Consider the following 19,127-nt stretch of genomic DNA (forward strand, 5'->3'; position numbering starts at 1 on the left):
ACTCTGGATAACAACAACAAAAAATAGCAAATGATAATTTCTTCCCTCAAACATGCACACTCTTCTTAAGAGAGCATTGTGCACAAAGGGCTTTGTCTCTTTCAAGGTTATATGCTAAATGCTTTCCCATTACAGATAATAAGTATGTCAAAATCTGTGAATATACTTTGACCTTCCATCTAATTTTTCTCTCTATTTTCTACAAATATTATGTATTTATTTTGAGCACAAATGTTATTTTTCCTTCTTTATTGCTCATTTTACCATTTAAACACCTTTGGTGTCTAGTAGCCCTTAACTATTTTCCAATTCAGAAAATCCTTCAGGGAAGGCAGGGAAGCACACTGCCTAGGTGGGACACTGATTTCTAGCAGCTGGAGGTAGAACATCCCCGTAATTCCTAGTGTCCCTTACTTGTTTACCAATTCCAGAAAATTCTTTATAAAGGGCCAAAATAACTGACTATAAAGAAACATATTTGATGCTAAATTTATAATAAATCAACTGAGTTTTAGTATAATATAAAAGCATAGCAAATATAAAATTTATAATAAAGTATAATAATAAAATATTTTAATCAAATGTAGACGCACTGAGTGTCTGACATGTAAGGTGGTGAAAATAAACAGTAAAAAAGGGGCAAACTAGACACTGTGTAATGGGGCATTTAGAGGAGTTATGATAGATAATACAAATACTCTGAGGACCCTAAAGAGAAATATTGACCTAGAAACCGATTTGCCTAGGGGAGAGAGAATCTCCTAGGTAAACTGACAAATATATATGAACTATATCTGGAAAATACATGAGAGTACTATTATATATCATATATGATATATAATGCAATATGGATGATAGTAGTGGTAGCAGGAGCAATGGGCATTAGGAATTATAGTGCATTACTTAGACAATAGTCTGTACTACATTTCTCAAGAGCTTTTCTAAACAGGAATGCTAAACTAGCAATAAGAAAGGAAATTACACACACATACACATATATACACACATATATATATATATACATACACATGCATGTATATATGCATATACATCTATAAGTATATTGCCAAAATATATAAGTATCATTAGTCATGAATATTTATGGGTATCTGCTATAAGGAAAGGGGTACAGCAAGAAACAGATTAGGGAGGTTATATTCTAGTGGGAATGTTATATTAGAGTTTACTGACCACTGCACCTAACAGTAAAAAGCACACAGTATATGCTTCCATATACTGTGTCACAGTTCTGAGGAGCTGGGAAATGAAAGTCTCATGGTGGAATTGGAGTCACTAACCAGTCAGTCAGAGAAGCTCAGCCATGAAGGAGAGCTGAGGGGCCATGGCAGGCAGTGACTGTGTGTGCTGGGTTCAGCCAGCCGTGGGGCTGGACCTGGGGCAGCTGGTAGTGAGCAAATGGGAGGAGCTGGACACAGAGTAGGTGGAACTTACAGGTACCTCTACATCTGTCTCTTCTGCCTATGATGATGAGCAGCAGAGAAAATGGCCTCTCCATCATGTCTGCCTTCTAACCCATGTAGCTTAACCAGGTTGACACAGCACAAAACGCCACACCAGCCATCCAGACCACAACATGATGTATGACAGACCCTAAGCGGATCCTCATGTTTTCTGCCTCTGAGTATCTGTAACTTTGTATAGTGCCTCCACCTGTACAGGGGGCCTGTGACACACTTTTGATCAGTAGAATACAGCAATGGTGATGGACATCACTGGGATTATGCTATAGAAGACTCGCCTTAACAGACTGGAGTGCGAGAGAGAGGCTCTCCTGCTGACCTTGAAGAAGCAAATGGCCATGTTGTGTACTGTGCAGAGAGAACATACTTGGAAGGGGCAGCATACCACAAGGAAAAATCAATCACAGGCATCTCAAATTCTCACTTCAGCTTCAAATTGCACCTTTTTTTCTTTCATCCTAGTACTGGCTTTCTCAACCTCAGTGCCAGTGACATTTCAGTTGGGGTAATTAGGTAGAGGAAGTTACCCTGTTTATTGTTGGAAGTTTAGCAGCATCTTGGGCTTCTACCTACTAAATACTGTCTCTCTCACTACTCTCAGCTGTAACAAGCAAAATAATAAATGTCTCCAGATATTGCTTGTTGGCCAAGTTGCTCTGGTTGAAAACCACTATTCTAGTGTAAGAGCTATTGTAGCACTGAGTATTGTGTAACCACAAGGAAGCCTTTGCAATGAGAAAAACAAGTCTTGGGTATAGTAATTCCCACACTAGAAAACCTTTTTTTCTAAACACCACCCCCCAAAATAAAACATGGTGTTTGCAGCTTTAGGTTCAAGGGATTGTTCATTTTGATCCCCAGCTGATAATGGAGAAAGTGCTTGTGTGAACACATTACAGGTACAACCTGTTTGGAAAAGAAAACTATATTTTTAACAATGCATGTAAAAGCATTTACTCGGGAATTAAGTAAGACAGTGTAGATATAAGTGCTGTTCAAACAACTTCTACTCTGTGGGAGAACTGATGAAAATACAGACCTTGGAAAACTTTATAAACCACTAAGTATACAATGGATCTTTCTGAAATGTTTGCTTAAACCCCAGAGTCTGTGCTCATCATGATATTTTGGCATAAGCTGCAGTGCTGAATAAAGCATCATGGCCCAGGTTATGTGTGTGATACTAGTGCTAATAGGAAATCCCATAAGTGGCATCAGTAAGTACAGAATTACGTGGAAACAGATACTTGAGATATAGTGTCGCTAACAAGACAAGTCCTTTAATAGTAGAACTTTTAAAAGTAAAGTTGTACAGAACATGAATGGATGAGTGAGTGAATTCATGCTACCAGTCTTTTTGAAAATACCAGGCACTGCTATCATTGCCAGAGATATTATAGGTAAGGGGAAAGATTTAATGGCCAAGGTTACAGAAATGACTGACTCCTTATTTAATGGAAGAGACAGAAGATGAAGAAATAGGTGTGGAAATTGTTAGGATTGCATCATGCACAGGGCACTGTGGAGCAGAGAGAGACAGCAACTAACTCAGCATGGAGATCAGTGAAGCTCCCCATTAGAAGTGAAGGATGCATTTGTATCCATCAAGTGAAAAAATTAGAAAATTGTGCTCTGAGCAGAAAGATGACATGAGTGTACTTGAGAACTGTGATTCAGGAATGACTGAAGGAGAAAACAGATGTCTCTATGTGAGATGGGGGGGCAGGAAGGAGGGGCCAGGTGATAACGATATATAAGAAATTTTAACAATCTATTGAAGGAAGTGGAAACTACTCCGGAATTCATGTAAGTCTGTGCCATGTTCAAATTTCTATTTCCAGAGTAATGTCTCTGGGTGAAGACGTTACTCACAGGCATGAGTACTGTGAAAGTCATTCATCAAAGTGTGCCCACAGGCAGCAGGGATAGAGAAGAAAGGACAGAGAATCTAGTCAAGCCTCATCTTCTTGGGGCAGGTCTGTTAAGGCCTTTGGAGCCTGCCCCTCAAAAAAAGAAGATGGGAAAAATTAGCCTACTTGGATTCCGCTGGATGAAAGGTACATATAGAACACATTCCTGGAGCAAGATGGTGGCAAAGTGAAGTTGCTGGCCTCATCTCCTCCACAGATGCAAGGCTAGAGTGCTGCAGAGCAAAGCCAGTAACTCTAAAGGAAAAACCAGACCATTACTGCACATGCTGGTGTGTCTGGAGAAGGGGACCCCAGTAAGCAAGCAGGTAGCCCCCCTGGGGCATGGATTATCATGTAAGGGTTTTGCCATTTCCACTCTGCTGCTTGAGGCCCTGTCCATTTATGTGGACAGTTAATTTATGACAAAGGAACCAGTGGGATGCAATGAGAAAGAAAAGTCTCTTCAACAGATGGTGCTGGGAAAACTGGACAGTCACCAGCAGAAGAATGAAACTAAGCCACTCTCTCACACCATACACACAAAAAATCAACTTAAAATGAGTTAAAAACTTGGATGTAAGACCAAAAACATAGAAAACATAGGCAAAACCATATATGTAATTTGTTTCAGGGTTGTCTATGGGGACTGGACTACAAATGGCAAGGAACACAAAAGCAAAATAAATGTCTAAAAGATTTCTGTACAGTGAAAGAAACTATTATTAAAATAAAAAGACACCCTACTGAAAATATTTGCACATCATACATCTGACAAGGGGCTAATATCCAAGATCTACAAAGATCTTACATAGCTCAACAAAAAGAATACAAAAAACTCAATCCAAAAAATGGGCAGAAGAGCTAAATAGACATTTCTCCAAAGAACACATACAGATGGCCAAGAGGTACATGAAAAAATGTTCAACATCACTTATCATCAGGAAAACGAAAATCAAAACCACAATCAGATACCACCTTACTCCAGTGAGAATGGCCCATATAAAACAAAACAAAACAAAACAAAACAAAACAAAAACAAAGACGAACAATGAATGTTGGTAAGGATGTTGTGAAACAGGAACCCTCATACACTGCTGATGGGAATGTTGACTGGTCCAGTCCTTATAGAAAACAGCGTGGAGGTTCCTCAAAATATTAAAAATAAATCTAGGGCCTCCCCGGTGGTGCAGCAGTTGAGCACTGGGTTGTGAAGCTGCCGGCAGCCTCTGCAGCACTGGTTCGATCCCCGACTGCTGGGCGAGATTCCCACATGGCATGACAGACCTCTCCTGCCTCCTGCTGCTCCCCTCAGCAGTGTACTTTGGTCCTTCTGCCTGCTCTGCTCCCCGCTCTGGCTCTGGTGAATTCTCTCACCCTCCCGCGCTTCTGACTGTACTCAGTGCTTATATAAATAAATTAAAAAAAAAATAGATCTTTAAAAAAAAAATAAAAAAAAAACTAAACCAAAACAAATCCTGGAAATATGACTGCAGAATTGAGGTTATGGGAGAGGGAGTTCAGGACAAAGTGGGGAGAGAGCCCACTGGCTTAGGGTGAAGGACTCTGGGCACTTTGACGGTGAGGGTGGTGTGGTCACTTGCATCTGAGGAGGTGTGAGCCTATTCCCCTAAATCATATGTAGTGTTATAAACCAATGTTACCTCAATAAAGAAAAAAACAAACATAGCACATTTCTAAATGTCTTACATACTTCATGTCTGTGATATAGAGTATAAATTGACTACTCTCATATAAAATGATGTTGTTTGGGATACATATTCACTAAAAAGGGATTATCACAATTTGCAAAATCAGTCTGTGATTGTCAAATATTGCCCTTAGTATCTTTAAGGAGAATCAACAGTATAGATAAGCCTGTAAACTTCACTTCATCGTTCTCTCCTAAATCTGGTTTGTAGCTATCACTCAGTGTAGCAAACAATAAATAACTATACCATACATTTGTGCCAAATAAAAACTGCTTGATGCAATTACATTTCAAGTGGCAGAGCAATAACCCATAAATGAAGAAAGTAGCAAGATGCTCAAACTAGGTGTGTAAATACAAATTTGGAGGAATATATTTACTGGGATGTTAGGTGTTTTCCTATGATAAAAATGTTTAGGTATGTTATGCTACTGAGTTGGCACCAGTTTTTAATTTTTAGCAAAACTTTTTCCTCACAAATTTCAGGTCCAACAAATGGGCTGATTTTAAAGTGATGGAAAGTAGAGATAGACTATGATAACATTTATATAACTATAGCCCTCAAAAAGACTCAGGAATTTAGAATTAGTTTGTCCAGAAACCACTAGAACTATATCAATCAGCACCTAAATCATTTAAAATGAAATGCATGCTAGATCAAGTCTGAACTGGCAGAATTGCCCCAATTGTTTCTATTTTCAAATTATCTAGGCTGACTTAAAGTTTAAATACATTTTCAAGCTTAATTAAATGAAACACTTAAATTATACAAGCATTTAATACTTAGCTGGAAATTGAAAAACAGACACCATGAAATCCCTAGATAAAAAGAAAAATCAAGCAACATCTGCTAATCCCATTTCTCTATCACTTGGGAGGGATATGTTTATAAAGACCCAAGTTTTAAAATAACAAATGCCTCTGAAATGATTTTCTTCAACTTTTTGTGCAGTATTGCTGATCAGTGGAGGGCCTGAGATCCTCACAAATTATTGCCAAGGACTGTTTAGTGAAGGCATCGGGATGAGGTCACACCCAATACAGATGTTCAGTTATCACTTCTTGGAACTTGGATACTCTGGAGAGGTAGGAGAGAACCTAATTCTGATCTGGGCTATGCCAGGATCCAGAATGTTTACTATTTAAGTATGAATCCTTTAGTGATTCGTTTATGAAGATTTTCTCCTCAAAATTTAGCAATGCTCTTTCATAGTAATGAAAAAAGAAAGTGCTTTTAATAAGCTAGTGGAAAATTGTCACTATTTACCATGTGGTTGAGTATACACCTACTCCACACACAGTGCTGAGTGAGTTAATAAAGGGGATCACCCCTTACCCCAAAATGAAGCCTAAGAAACAGATCTCAAAAATTCTAAGAAGCATTAAAAATCCTCTATCTTGGCATTTCATGGCATGCTTAAATACTCAATTTTAGCAGTGAATAAACTGAGACCCAGAGACATCCAATAATTTACCCATGGTCATGCAGTTAATTTAGTAGTGAGAACTAGAAATGCAATACAAATAAAAGGATATTATTCATTTTTTTTCCCTTACTCACTACAGACTGATGACCTATTTATCTCTAGGTGTCACTAGGTCTTTCCCTTTGCTGCATGTTACAGATATTCAATAAATAAGTAATTGAAATTAATTTCTTAATTTATTCATTCGTTCATATAATCTGTATCTGAATACCTACTCTGACCAGGCATCAGATATATCACTATTTGTATTATTTTTTCTTTCAAATTAAATGTATTACAGTCACATATATGTGTTCACATCTTGAGTTAGAATAAATATTACTGTATAAAATCACATCTTTAACCAATCTAGAATAAAGCTCTGCTTCCAGCAGGATTCTGTAGTGAAGATTCTTATAGAAGAGTTGAACCTTTTAATCCCAAAGCCTGTTTAGCCCACTATACAGTGCTACACATAACCACAAGATCCTTGACTGAGTAAGACCATCAGCTTATGCTATTTCATGAGATTTCACTGTCTATGTTGTTATTTACATGACCATAAATGTTCCCTGTAACTGCAAAAGAATTTAGCTCCTTCAAATTTGCTATCATGGTTAACACCGTGAACAACTCACTGAATTCCTGGTGAACATAAAATAGAATGCTTCTGCTTACTTTTATGTTATGTATGGTATTATGACCTCTCCATTATTTTTTTCCTTTATCCACCTTATCTCTTTAACTGGATAAATTTTTATCCCAACCCAGTTTCTGATTTCCAAAGATTAAACTGATTTTACACTTTCTCATCATACAAATTCCTGCTTAATCGAACACAGTTTTTAGTTCAAACATGGCTAGAGTTTTCATTTGGCATCAATGGACTTCATACTTCATGTGTGTGAGACTGCAGCAAAAAAATTATAGGTCTTTTCCTTGAGTCATCCTTTCTACAGATAAACTCCCTGTGCAATCAAATGTAACCTAAAACATTCTTAAAAATAGTTCTAGATCTGTCAAGATGATATTAATCACTATATGTTTATTTCCTATTGGTCAGTAGTTCTCAAACTACTAAGCATGTATGAGAATCATCTAGAGAGCTTGTTGAAGCAGATTTCCAAGTGGAGGCAACCTAATTGAATAAATGGATAAACACACTGTGATATAAACATAAAATAGAATATCATTCAGCCTTTAAAAATGAAGGAAATTCTGACATAGCTACAACATGGATGAACCTTAAGGAAAGTATATTAATCGAAATAAATCAATCACAAAAAGACAAATATAATTCCACTTATATGAGGTACCTAGCATAGTCGAACTCATAGAGACAGAGTAGTATAGACTTGCCAGAGACTCCAGGGAAAAGAAATGAGAAGTGTTTAGTGGGCATAGAATTTTAGTTTTGCAAGATGAAAATGGCTTTGGAGATTTGCTGCACACCAATGTAGATGTTCTTAACTCTGCTACACTATATGCTTTAAAAATGGTTAAGATGGTAAATTTAATGTTAAATAGACTTTACCACAATTAAACACACACACACAGTCAGACTCCTTACCAAGTTACTAACATAACAGATGTGAGGTGAAGCCTGAGAATTTGCATTTCTAACAAGTTTGAAAATAATTCTGATGCTGCTGGTATGAAGTCTACACTCTGAGAACCACTGTGATGAAGTAAGCTAGTGACAACTCCAGAATTTCTGTAAAAATGATGGTATGGGTAACACTGGTTGGAAGAAGAATGAGGGCATTTTCCTGTCTAGTTTTCATAACAAGTATACTGTCTTTATCAGCATGTTTATTTGAAGAAGATTTAACGGGAAAGCTGAAGACATGACTGCCAGCTGCCCACCCGAGTCCCTGCTGGGTGGCACAGCTGTATCTAGCTCATTGTTCAGGTCATCTCACAAATCCTAGGTATATAAGGGAAAATTTAAGTCCTTAACATTTTTGTACTTAGCAGACACATTCTTCTTTCCTTGATGGTTTTTCTTTTAAATTGGAAAAAGAACAAGTGGGCATTTTAAAAAACATATAATATGAAACAACCAAGAGAAGAGCTATATACTGAATACCTGTTGTAAACAACAGATATTTGTTGTTTTGTGCAAATTAAGGATGAAGCAAGAAGTTACATACCCCTATTAATTTAAAATTCACTCTACTCCCCGGCATGTGGTATAGCAGCAGTCTCATCAATTGTTGAGTGTCAACTACTGCAAATACCTTGGAAAGATTTGGCCATATATGTCAAAAATCCATATGTTTTTACCCAGTAATCTCACAGAGAGATCTCCTAGAGAAATAAAAGTTTAGAATATCAGAATTTTTTTAAAAAGATTTATTTATTTATTTATTTATTTATTTATTTATATGAGCACTGGCTACAGTGAGAAGCATGGGAGGGTGAGAGAATTCACCAGAGCCAAAGTGGGGAACAGAACAGGCAGACTGATGAAATACACTGCTGAGGGGAGCAGTGGGCGGTAGGATATCAGAATACTTATTACAATATAATATATACCAACACAACCTAGAAATAATCTAAATATGAAGGTGGAGCCCAGTGAGAGACTAGATTAATTACAGAGTAGCCAGACAACTGACCCTCCAGCTAGAAATAGTATCTGCTCTTGTGGAGCTACCCCACAGCGTTTTCTTTCTTTTTTTTTTTTTTTAGATTTATTTTTGTTTATGCAAACAAGACCTGGGGTATAGGCCAGAGGTACAGGGGTGGGGGTGATAGGATTCACCAGAGACAGAGTGGGGAGCAGAACAGGCAGATCCACTGAAATGCACTGCTGAGGGGAGCAGTGGACAAGACAGGAAAGGTCTGCTGCACCATGTGATTTAGCTCCCTGGCAAGGGATTGAACTCTTGCTGCAGTGACTGTTGATAGTTTGATAGCCACCAGAGGGGAGCCCCCCGCCCTGGCCCCCACAACCTTTTCTTTGGGGACTTCAGATTCCTCTAGTCTGTTTGTTTCTGATAGTGCTACCAGTCAAGGGACCCTCTACAGCTTCTCTGACAAAAGGGAGTGTTCATGATTCATTCAGGGCCAGAGTCCTGGGGTTGGGGATAGGGGAAGGTATGAATGCTTGACAAGAAAAGACCTCTTGCCTTGTGAGATTGCAAGCTGCTGTCAGAGCAATAAAAACTGGTACTAAGCCAACCAATAAACAAGCAACACCGAGGAAAGCAGAAGTGAGAGCAGAGAGCAGCGTTCTTGCCAATATTGTTTGGGTCCCTGGATCCCTATCCTGAAGCTAGTCAGACTGCCTTTGGACTTCCCAGTGATAGAAGTCAAATGCCTCATTTTCTTTCTTTTTTTTTTAAAAAGATTTATTTATTTATTTATACAAGCACTGGGTACAGTCAAAGGCGCGGGAGGGTGAGAGAATCCACCAGAGCCAGAGGGGAGAGCAGAGCAGGCAGACTGATGAAGTACACTGCTGAGGGGAGCAGCGGGCTGCAGGAGAGGTCTGTGCACCATGTGGGACTCTCCTCCGGTGGCCAGGGATCGAACTGGTGCTGTAGAGGCTGTGGGCAGCTTTGCAACCCAGCGTTCAACCGCTGTGCCACGGGGAAGGCCCTGCCTCACTTTCTTTTTCTTAAATTCACAGCTAGAAAATTATTGATTCCTATGCAATCATAAAAACTATTTTATATGAATATTTAAGAATATGCAATATATTAATTCAATTGAAATATATAAACATTTAAGGAACATTAAAGTGCTCATGAGGTGGTAGCATTATAGATAATCAAAATATTTCCTTTCAAAGATTCTACACTTAAAAAAAATTACCAGTATTTAAATTCCCTGGCTACTGAATATGCTAAAAGAAAACATCTATTGATAAAATATAGGTGCATGGTTCATAGACCACATATAGGAATGTAAAATGGCATAGCCCTCACAGAGGGAAATTTGGCAATGTCTAACAAAATTTTATATGCTTTTACCTTCGACACAGCAACACTTCAGTTCTAAGAATCTATCCCATTTTTTGTTGTTTTTCTGTTCAGTAACAAAAATATATGGAGACAAATGTAGAAGCCTATTCATTATATCATAGTTATAAGAAGAAATGTTTGAAAACAATTATTTGAATAAACTAAGATACAGTCACACAGCTGAATTCTATGTAGATATAAGTAAAAAACAATAAGTAAGATCTTGAGATACTACATTGCATGGAAATCTACTGCATACATAATTTAAGTGAAAAAAAGTAATGTGCAAAAGGGAAAGCAGTTTATATAGTGAATGCAGATCTTTGTGTGATATGGGAGTATGTATGTGTATATAGATTTTTTTTCTTTTTGGCAAAAAATAAATAGTGGAAGAATAAACCACAATGGTATTAATGATTAATGATTAATCATCAAGAGAAATCAAAGTAAAAGCACAGAGAGATACACCTGCTACAACAGATAATATTAACAAGACAGAAATTATGAAGTGTTGGCAAAGATGAGGAACAAATGGAACTCTTAGACAGTGCTGGAAGAAGTGTAAATTGGAATATCCACTTTTAGAAACTCTTTGGCAATATCTACTAAAGTCTGAAACACACATACCACATAACCCAGCAATGCTACTGCTGAGAATATACCTACCAGAAATACATATGTGTATTAAAAGACACATACAGGATTGTTTTAAGAATCACTATTGGTTAAAGCCACAAACTAGAAACATTTCCATCTTCAGCAAGATGGATAAATAAATTATGGGAGACTGTGTATGTAACACAAAAGAATATGTTAACAATATGACAAAGAGTGAATACTTCTAACTATGTACGACATAGATGGATCTCATAAATATAGTATTGAGTGAAATAAGCATAACACAAAAGAATGCATACTATATCACTCTACTTATACATCGTTCTACATCTGCCAAAACTAAACTGTAGTGTCTGAAGTCAGGAGAGCATTTGTCTCTGGGGAGGCAGGGGAAGGGTACAAGGGCAATTTCTAGGCTGCTAGAAATATTTTATTTCTGAACCTCAGAAGTGGGTGCATGGCTATATCAGTTGATGAGAATTCATCAAGCTGTGCACTCATGATGTGAACACTTTGTATGTACTTTTAAAATTGTTTGAAGCATTGGAATGGAGGGAGAGTGCAGGATGGAAAAGAGGATGGGAAGCAGGACTTTTCTGAATCTACCTTGTTACATAGTTTTGACTTTGGAATCATGACATGCTTTCCAGATTCAAAAATAAATTCGCTAAAAGAAGAAAATACATACATGCATGTGCTAAATGGAAATAATTAAAACTGTTTGGCTAGGTATTAAGTTCTTACACATATGAATAATAACTATGTATATATGAATATATTTTTAAAGCACAGCATTTCAGGCAGGTAGTTTTTTAAGGATTTAACATAAGTCTCAAAATGGACAAAGCCAAGTCCTTTGAAATGCCAGAAAGATAATTCTAGATTTGGTCTAATAGCTTTGAAAAAAATCATGAATGCTAAAAGCTCAAAATCTCAAGCTGTAGGGAAACAAAGAAGGAAGGTAGAGAAATGAACAGCTGGAAAAGCACTCATTATCCAAAACAAGCAGATGTACTGCAGTTAGGCATGTACTAACCTAATGGCCTTTGGAATTGACAAAAATGTGTTTGAGAAGCTGAAACATCAAGGCAGGTGGCTCTGTGAGCTAAGCAGTAAACTAAATGCTCAGACACAGCCCCCAGCTGCTTAGCCTTAGGCTGAGTCAGTTATTCAGCACTAATATTGACTACTGCAGGACTGTGCGAAATGGTGAGTGAAAAAGATAGTGAAGTCGTTCATAAATGTTTTCTATCATGAACTTTAGCTTCTTCCAGCTACCTTAGGCTGAAGATTTTCCCTAATGATCCTAACCTATTGGAGGGTGGGAAAAAATGGGAAGAAGCCTAAACTCCTGATATTGAGGAGAGGCAAGAAAGGTAATTATACAGATACATACAATAAGTAATCTGATTCTAACCTGTAGAGAATTTTGACCCTCAATGGCTCTTACAGCATAAATGGGGTCATCCTTAGTTTGGGGGGTACGACTCAAATCCAGGTGTGCACCTTACTAATTTGTAACTTCAGTCATGTTTCTTAATCAGCTTGGACCTCAATTTTCCTTGTGTGTAAAATGATAAGGAACTCTGTTGCTGTTTCTAAGACTAGATCCAAAAAAGGCACATGAAGTATTTAGCAAGCATTTGTATATAGCTTAAGACACACTAACATTACCTTGTTATAATGATATGTCAAATTTTCATTCACTACTAAACTACAAAAAAACTAAGTGGAATAGATTAAAAATTATTGATTATTATGTGCTAGATGCTTCACCAGGCATTTCAATAACATAAGATTTTAGTTCTTTTATTCTTTATAAAACTGCTATGAGGTTATGAATGAGGAAATGATGTTTCCTCATTCACTTAATGTGGAACTGAATAAATCACAAACAAGGATTTGAGCCCATAGTTCTCTGGCTCAAGAAGTTTCCTTTTGTGTCTACAAGAAAGAAATCATCAGGATAAAAAGGGAGCCAGATCAGGGGGATGGACTGTGACTGCCAAGGCAGCACTCACCAGTTATTCATAAATTAGTTCACATACACACACCCCTAAGAACCATGCAAAAGGGCTTACTCCCTCTCAGAATGGACAAAGACAGTTCTGTTTGGAGATGGGATAAAATGGAGCAAGTGTGGGCAAGTGGGAGAACAGTGTCTGAGACAATGAGTGAGTGATAGAGGATATTTAATATAGAGAAAACATCATCAGCCACTATATAAATCCTCTGGGTGAAACTGAGGTCAGATTTTAAGGCACCAAGGCAAAGAAGACTTAAGACTATATTCTAACCCAAAGCCAGGAGTGATAGAATAAAATACTAAAATTGTCCTGAAAAATGCAGGCAAGGGTAATCATTGCTGTAGATAGAAGTACAGGTGGGCTCACATTGATGTTGAGAAATTCAAGGCTGACTGGGGGTGACAGGTGGAGGAGGCATGGACTGGTGCCGTTCATATTGGGCAATGGGATGGAGAGTGAGAAAAATAAAAATGAAGCAGGGAGACATAACTGACTTTCATCTATAGAGCCCAGGACAGTGGCTATTGCCTACAATTCTGGTCTTAGGTAATTTAATAAAGAGTAGGTGTTGGTTCAAAAAACTTTGAATGTATGTTCTGAATCACGTTATTGAATGTATTTTTTACTATGGACCATGATGAAAATATTTCAAAATCTTCTGTTTTAGGGAATATAGATCCGCTAGAAAATTATATCCTTGTCAGTGGTAGTTAGGGAAGTGTGTTATGGTTGTTGATTAGGAAAGACTTATGGTGTGTGTATGCCTCAGAGACCAGCCTCACCTTGATAAAATCACCATATTTCAGGGCCTCTTCACCATTCACAGGTAAAGAAATTGTGCTGCCCGTGAAGAGATGGCTAGCATTGTGGGTCTGACTCAGTTATTAATTTCCAAAGAGAAATACAGCTGCACAAACCTATTTTGATCATTCTCATCCGATAGGAAAAATCTGCCTGGGAAATTGCAGAGAATGTGGCTTGGCACACACTGAATCAGAGGAACGGTAATTAGTTTGATAATGTAAGTGGTAGTGACATCTGGATGTGAAAATTCTCTCTGGTAATAATAATTAATAACAGCTAGCATTTACGGAAAGCTTACTACATGTCAGGCATTGTACTCAACACTTTTATATCTCATTTAATCCCTACCCTATGAGATTTTTCACTGCCGAGATATACCTGCCAAACAGATGGCATGTTGATGTCAATTAGTCAGCCTACCCTGCTTCTGAACACATGCGCTGAACATGCCAGCTCACTAGACTCTTCTCATCCCGCTTGCTAAGACTGTGTCTCCACCCCTGCCTGCTCCTAAAAGTACCTAAGTGCTGCTGGCAGGCTCATCAGCCACAGCATAACATGGAGATATTTCCAGAGAATCACTCTTACTTGATAGTAAACCATTTCACATATTTTCATGCGAAATAAACTAGGTATATTGTGACGCACAATGAACAATTCAAGTGAATGTTAAGGAGAAAATTCACTGTTGAGGTGAAAGGTCTTTCTTTAACAAGTCTTACTCTCATAGAGTCCTAGGCAACACAAAACAGCTGAGTAGACCTACATTTCCTGAATGATAATCACATATGGTCCACCTTCCTACTACACTGCCCAGTTCACCTTTATTGAAGTGGGTAATGTGAATTTCATGAGCTCCTATTAAAAAATAGCTCTTAAGGCCTAGTAGTAGATAGCTGATTTTATATATTAACATTTTTTCAAACTTGGAATGCATTCTCTTTCTCTGACAAAAACAGGATACAAATTTAGTACAGAAAGTTACTTAACATTTTAACAGGTCTAATATTTATTGAGGATCTGCTATGTACCTGGCAACTATTTTGAATTTGGGGGCAATGCTGTGAATTAGACAGTCAAAATCTTTGTCCTCAGAGATACTCTGCTTCTTCATTCCTGTAGATGGTAGCAATATAGAGATCTTCAAATACACAAAGAATTTTTTTTTATCATATTGGAATGTTTCAAGGTGACTTTAATAGTATGTGATCAACATGATTTTATTCCCTTAAATTTTCATCTCTATTATAGTAGTTAGAAGCTACACAGTAATTTATTTTAGGGAAAATGCTATAAACTATCTAATAAACTTCCAATGTATTATTAGAGTTTAAAGTTGTTTTTAATTTTCTAATCTTATAACCATAATAAGACGATTATTTTTATAGACAAATTTTGGGGCATATTTCTGATCATTTCCTTTGGATGAATTGTTTTCATGTCAACATGGTCTTCTTTCTGGGTTAAAGATCATGCATATTTTAAGACTTTTGATGCATTACCAAATTGTTCCCCAAGAAAGATTAATACCAGTATATACTCCCCAAAGCATTTTATGATAATGGCTCCATTTTCCCTCAACAATATTAGATATTTATTAACATTTTAATACCAATTTGAAGCTGAAAATTGGTTTCTTGTTCTAATATGCAGTTTTGATTTTTCATAAGGACAAATATTTGTGGCCTCTCTAGATCACCTTTTGTGAATTGCCTTTTCATGCCTATTTGGCTACTTCTCTATGGGTGTAGCAATTCTTTTCTCTCTTATTTGTAAGATTTTTTTAAAACATGTAATGACTTTTTTATCTGCTGCATATGGTACAACTATTTTTTACAGCTTAAAACTTGCATTTTAATTTATTTACTGAGTTTTAACCTTGAGGAGTTAAAATATTATGTGGTAATATTTATCAATAATTTTAGTTTATAACTTGGCTCTGACTTGTGGCTTAGAAAGGTCTCTCTCACGTCAACATCTTGACTCTTTCTCACTTCAAAGAATAACATTATAAATTGCATTGGATACTTCTGAAGATTTCCTAGATTTGAGAGAAGTAATATGATCCTCCAGTTTTCAGACGAAGGAATTTAGGAGGGGTAGGGGCAGATGGAGAGACACAGTAGTGCTGTGAGGCGTACTTACTACTACTTTTTTCCCCCAGAAAGCAATTAGACTCTAATCCAGTGGTCCTGAATAGGATCCAAGAATTTGAATTTCTAACAAGTTCCAAGGTGAGGTTAGAGCCTACTCCAGTCTCTAACAATAGGTGTGAACACCAACATCCTTTAATATAACAACCAATTTGAATTGATTTATTTCATCCTTTCTAATCTAGTTACTTTTGCTAACTGGAAATAGTAAGATAAACTTAAGAGTCTAAGCAAATTTTCTCTAGTATGGCTGCCCTCACTCAGCAGTGACCACTCAAGAAGTAGCCAAATGAGGAAGATATTGTCCAGATGTTGGGTTGCCAGATCTCCATGACTCCCTGAACACCTGAGACACTTTTGAGATCAGTGGTCCAGTTCTGGTGCTGACTGAGTACTGGAAGAGTGTCCAGTCTTTTCTGCTTCAGTAACCACTTTGCAGATAACCTCTGTGATGAATAGGATGTCAAAACCTCTGTGCTAGAAAGTGCGTGTGTGTGTGTGTGTGTGTGTGTGTGTGTGTGTTTCTTTTTAAGTAACAAACCAAATTCCCACATCTGATATCTGTTTGTTTTAAAACTAAGGAGGGATGTCAGTTAATACCATCATGCCTCTCATCCCCATCTTCATACTTGTCTGAATGCAAGCCCTGAGGACTTGATCTTCAAACCACAGAGCTTTGTGCTTTCCTCTCTAAAGACTGCTGTTGTTCCTGACTGCTGGCTCCCAGTCATTTCTATTGTGCTTTCTGAAAGCCCTGAATTACTCCAAATATTCTCCTGTGTTTTCCTCCTCATCTGCGACCATTTGGGACTTATTCCCCACATGCTGGCACCCAAATCTGAGAGACCATGCCAGCTCAATGTCTCCCAATCCTGGCCATTCTTGTGATCATTGAGGATGTTGCCTAAATTCAAGTCCTAAGAATCTGTCCCTGGAAAAGACATTATGGTACAGAAATAAACACCCCACCGATTTAGTATCAGAGAGAACCATGCTTGACCCATATCCACTGCTTACTAACAGCTTGACATTGGAACAATAACTTGGCATTTCTGAGTTTCCTCCTCTTTAAAATGGGAGCTAGACTGATGTTACAGGCATGTTCTGAGATTAATAAATAGCAAGTGTGAGAGACTTCATGCATTGCTCTACCAAGTAGGTCTTCCACAAATTTTGCTTTCCTTCCCCTTTGTTCTTTGGTTATGGCCATTGTTTCTATGGCAAATAACCTCCCCTTTCCCCAACCTGTTCACCTAACAACTCCTAGCTATTCATTCCTTAAGTCCCACCTTAAGCATTTCTAACACTAAGTAATTTTCTCTGATGTATTTATATAATTGATCAGATGTCCTTTTTGGTGACTGCATGCCATATAAAATATGATCACATTTGTTATGACTCACATGATAATTACTTGTGTGTCTATTTCTGTACTGGACTCTGAGTTTGAGGATTGAGATTCACATGAGATTGCCTTACATAGCCAACACCTAGCAAATAGAACTATTTTAAGTATAGCTCTTCTAGACCTTAACACATTTTATATTAAATATATTAAAATGAACTCACATACCAAAATTAATATAATGGTTTTGCTATGGTATTTTAAAATTTTCCTTTTAAAATAATTTAGTTATAACACAGGCACTTCCCCAAAGAAGACATAGAGATGACCAACAGGCACATGAAAAATTCGCATCATTTATGATTAGGGAAATGCAAATCAAACCCACAATGAGGGGCCTCCCTGGTGGCCTGGGGGTTAAGTCTCAGCACTACTAGCACCAGAGCCTGAGTTTGATCCTGGGGCAGGGAGCTAACCCACAAATGGCACAGCAGACCTCTCCTGTCTCGCACGCTGCTCCCACTGGCAGTGTATTTCAGTAGATCTGCCTGTTCTACTCCTTACTCTGTCTCTGGTGAATCCTTTCACTCCTTGCACGTCTGGCCTACACCACAGTTCTGTGCAAAAATAAATAAATAAAATATAATAAAACACACACAATGAGATACTACCTAATACCCATGAGAATGGACCATATCAGAAAGACTAGAAACAAGAAATGTTGACCAGGGTATGGAGGAAAAGGAACCCTCATCCACTGTTGGTGGGAGTGTTGATTGGTCCAGACTGTATGGAAAACAGTAAGAAGGTTTCTCAAAACATTAAAAAAGAGATCTGATATATCACCTAGTAACTGCATTTCTAATTATCTACCTGAATAATGCAAAACCATTTTATAAATGATACACATTTACCATTTTATAAATGATACACAGAATTGTTTCATGTAAACCACAAATAAAATTTAGCTACAAATTAATGGTTAAATCTCAAAGGCTATGATTTCCAAGCAATCATTAAGCAAACCCAAAGTTCTCCCAATGTGGGAATCCTAATCCAGAATTCTTTTAATATAGTGAAATACTAAATAACAATATTTTGTAGATATTTAATAAAATGTTTGTCATTTTAAGCCCATGCTTTTTTTTTTTTGTAGTTTAAAACAATAATTAAGTTTCTAAGATCTCAAATATTTTCATACCCCAGAAAAGCTTTTAGGCTATAAGGACTATTCTTATGGTATATATTTGACACAAAGTCTGTTGATACATAGGTAAATAAGTAATATGTATTCTGGTTATTTATTAAATAACTATGTGGTTTTATAAGATTGCCTGCTCTTTGCCACTACTTCTTTGCCTTTGTCAAGTGTCTGGCACTGTGCTCTCTGTGTGTGTATACACACACACACACATATATATATAACTTAACATTTGATATATATAGCACTTACATATATAACTATACATGTATACACTTAACTAATTCTCATGATTATCCCCATTTTTGCAGGTGGAAAAATCTGATGCCCAAGGATATTAAGGAAGTTGCCCACTTAATTCATCAATGGCAAAGCCAAGATTGACCAGTTTGTCTGATTGTAAGACCATGTTTTAACACCATGCTATATAATCTTTTGTAAAT

This window comes from Talpa europaea (genome assembly GCF_964194135.1).
Source record: "Talpa europaea genome assembly, chromosome: 3".
In the NCBI taxonomy this organism is placed as follows: Eukaryota; Metazoa; Chordata; class Mammalia; order Eulipotyphla; family Talpidae; genus Talpa; species Talpa europaea.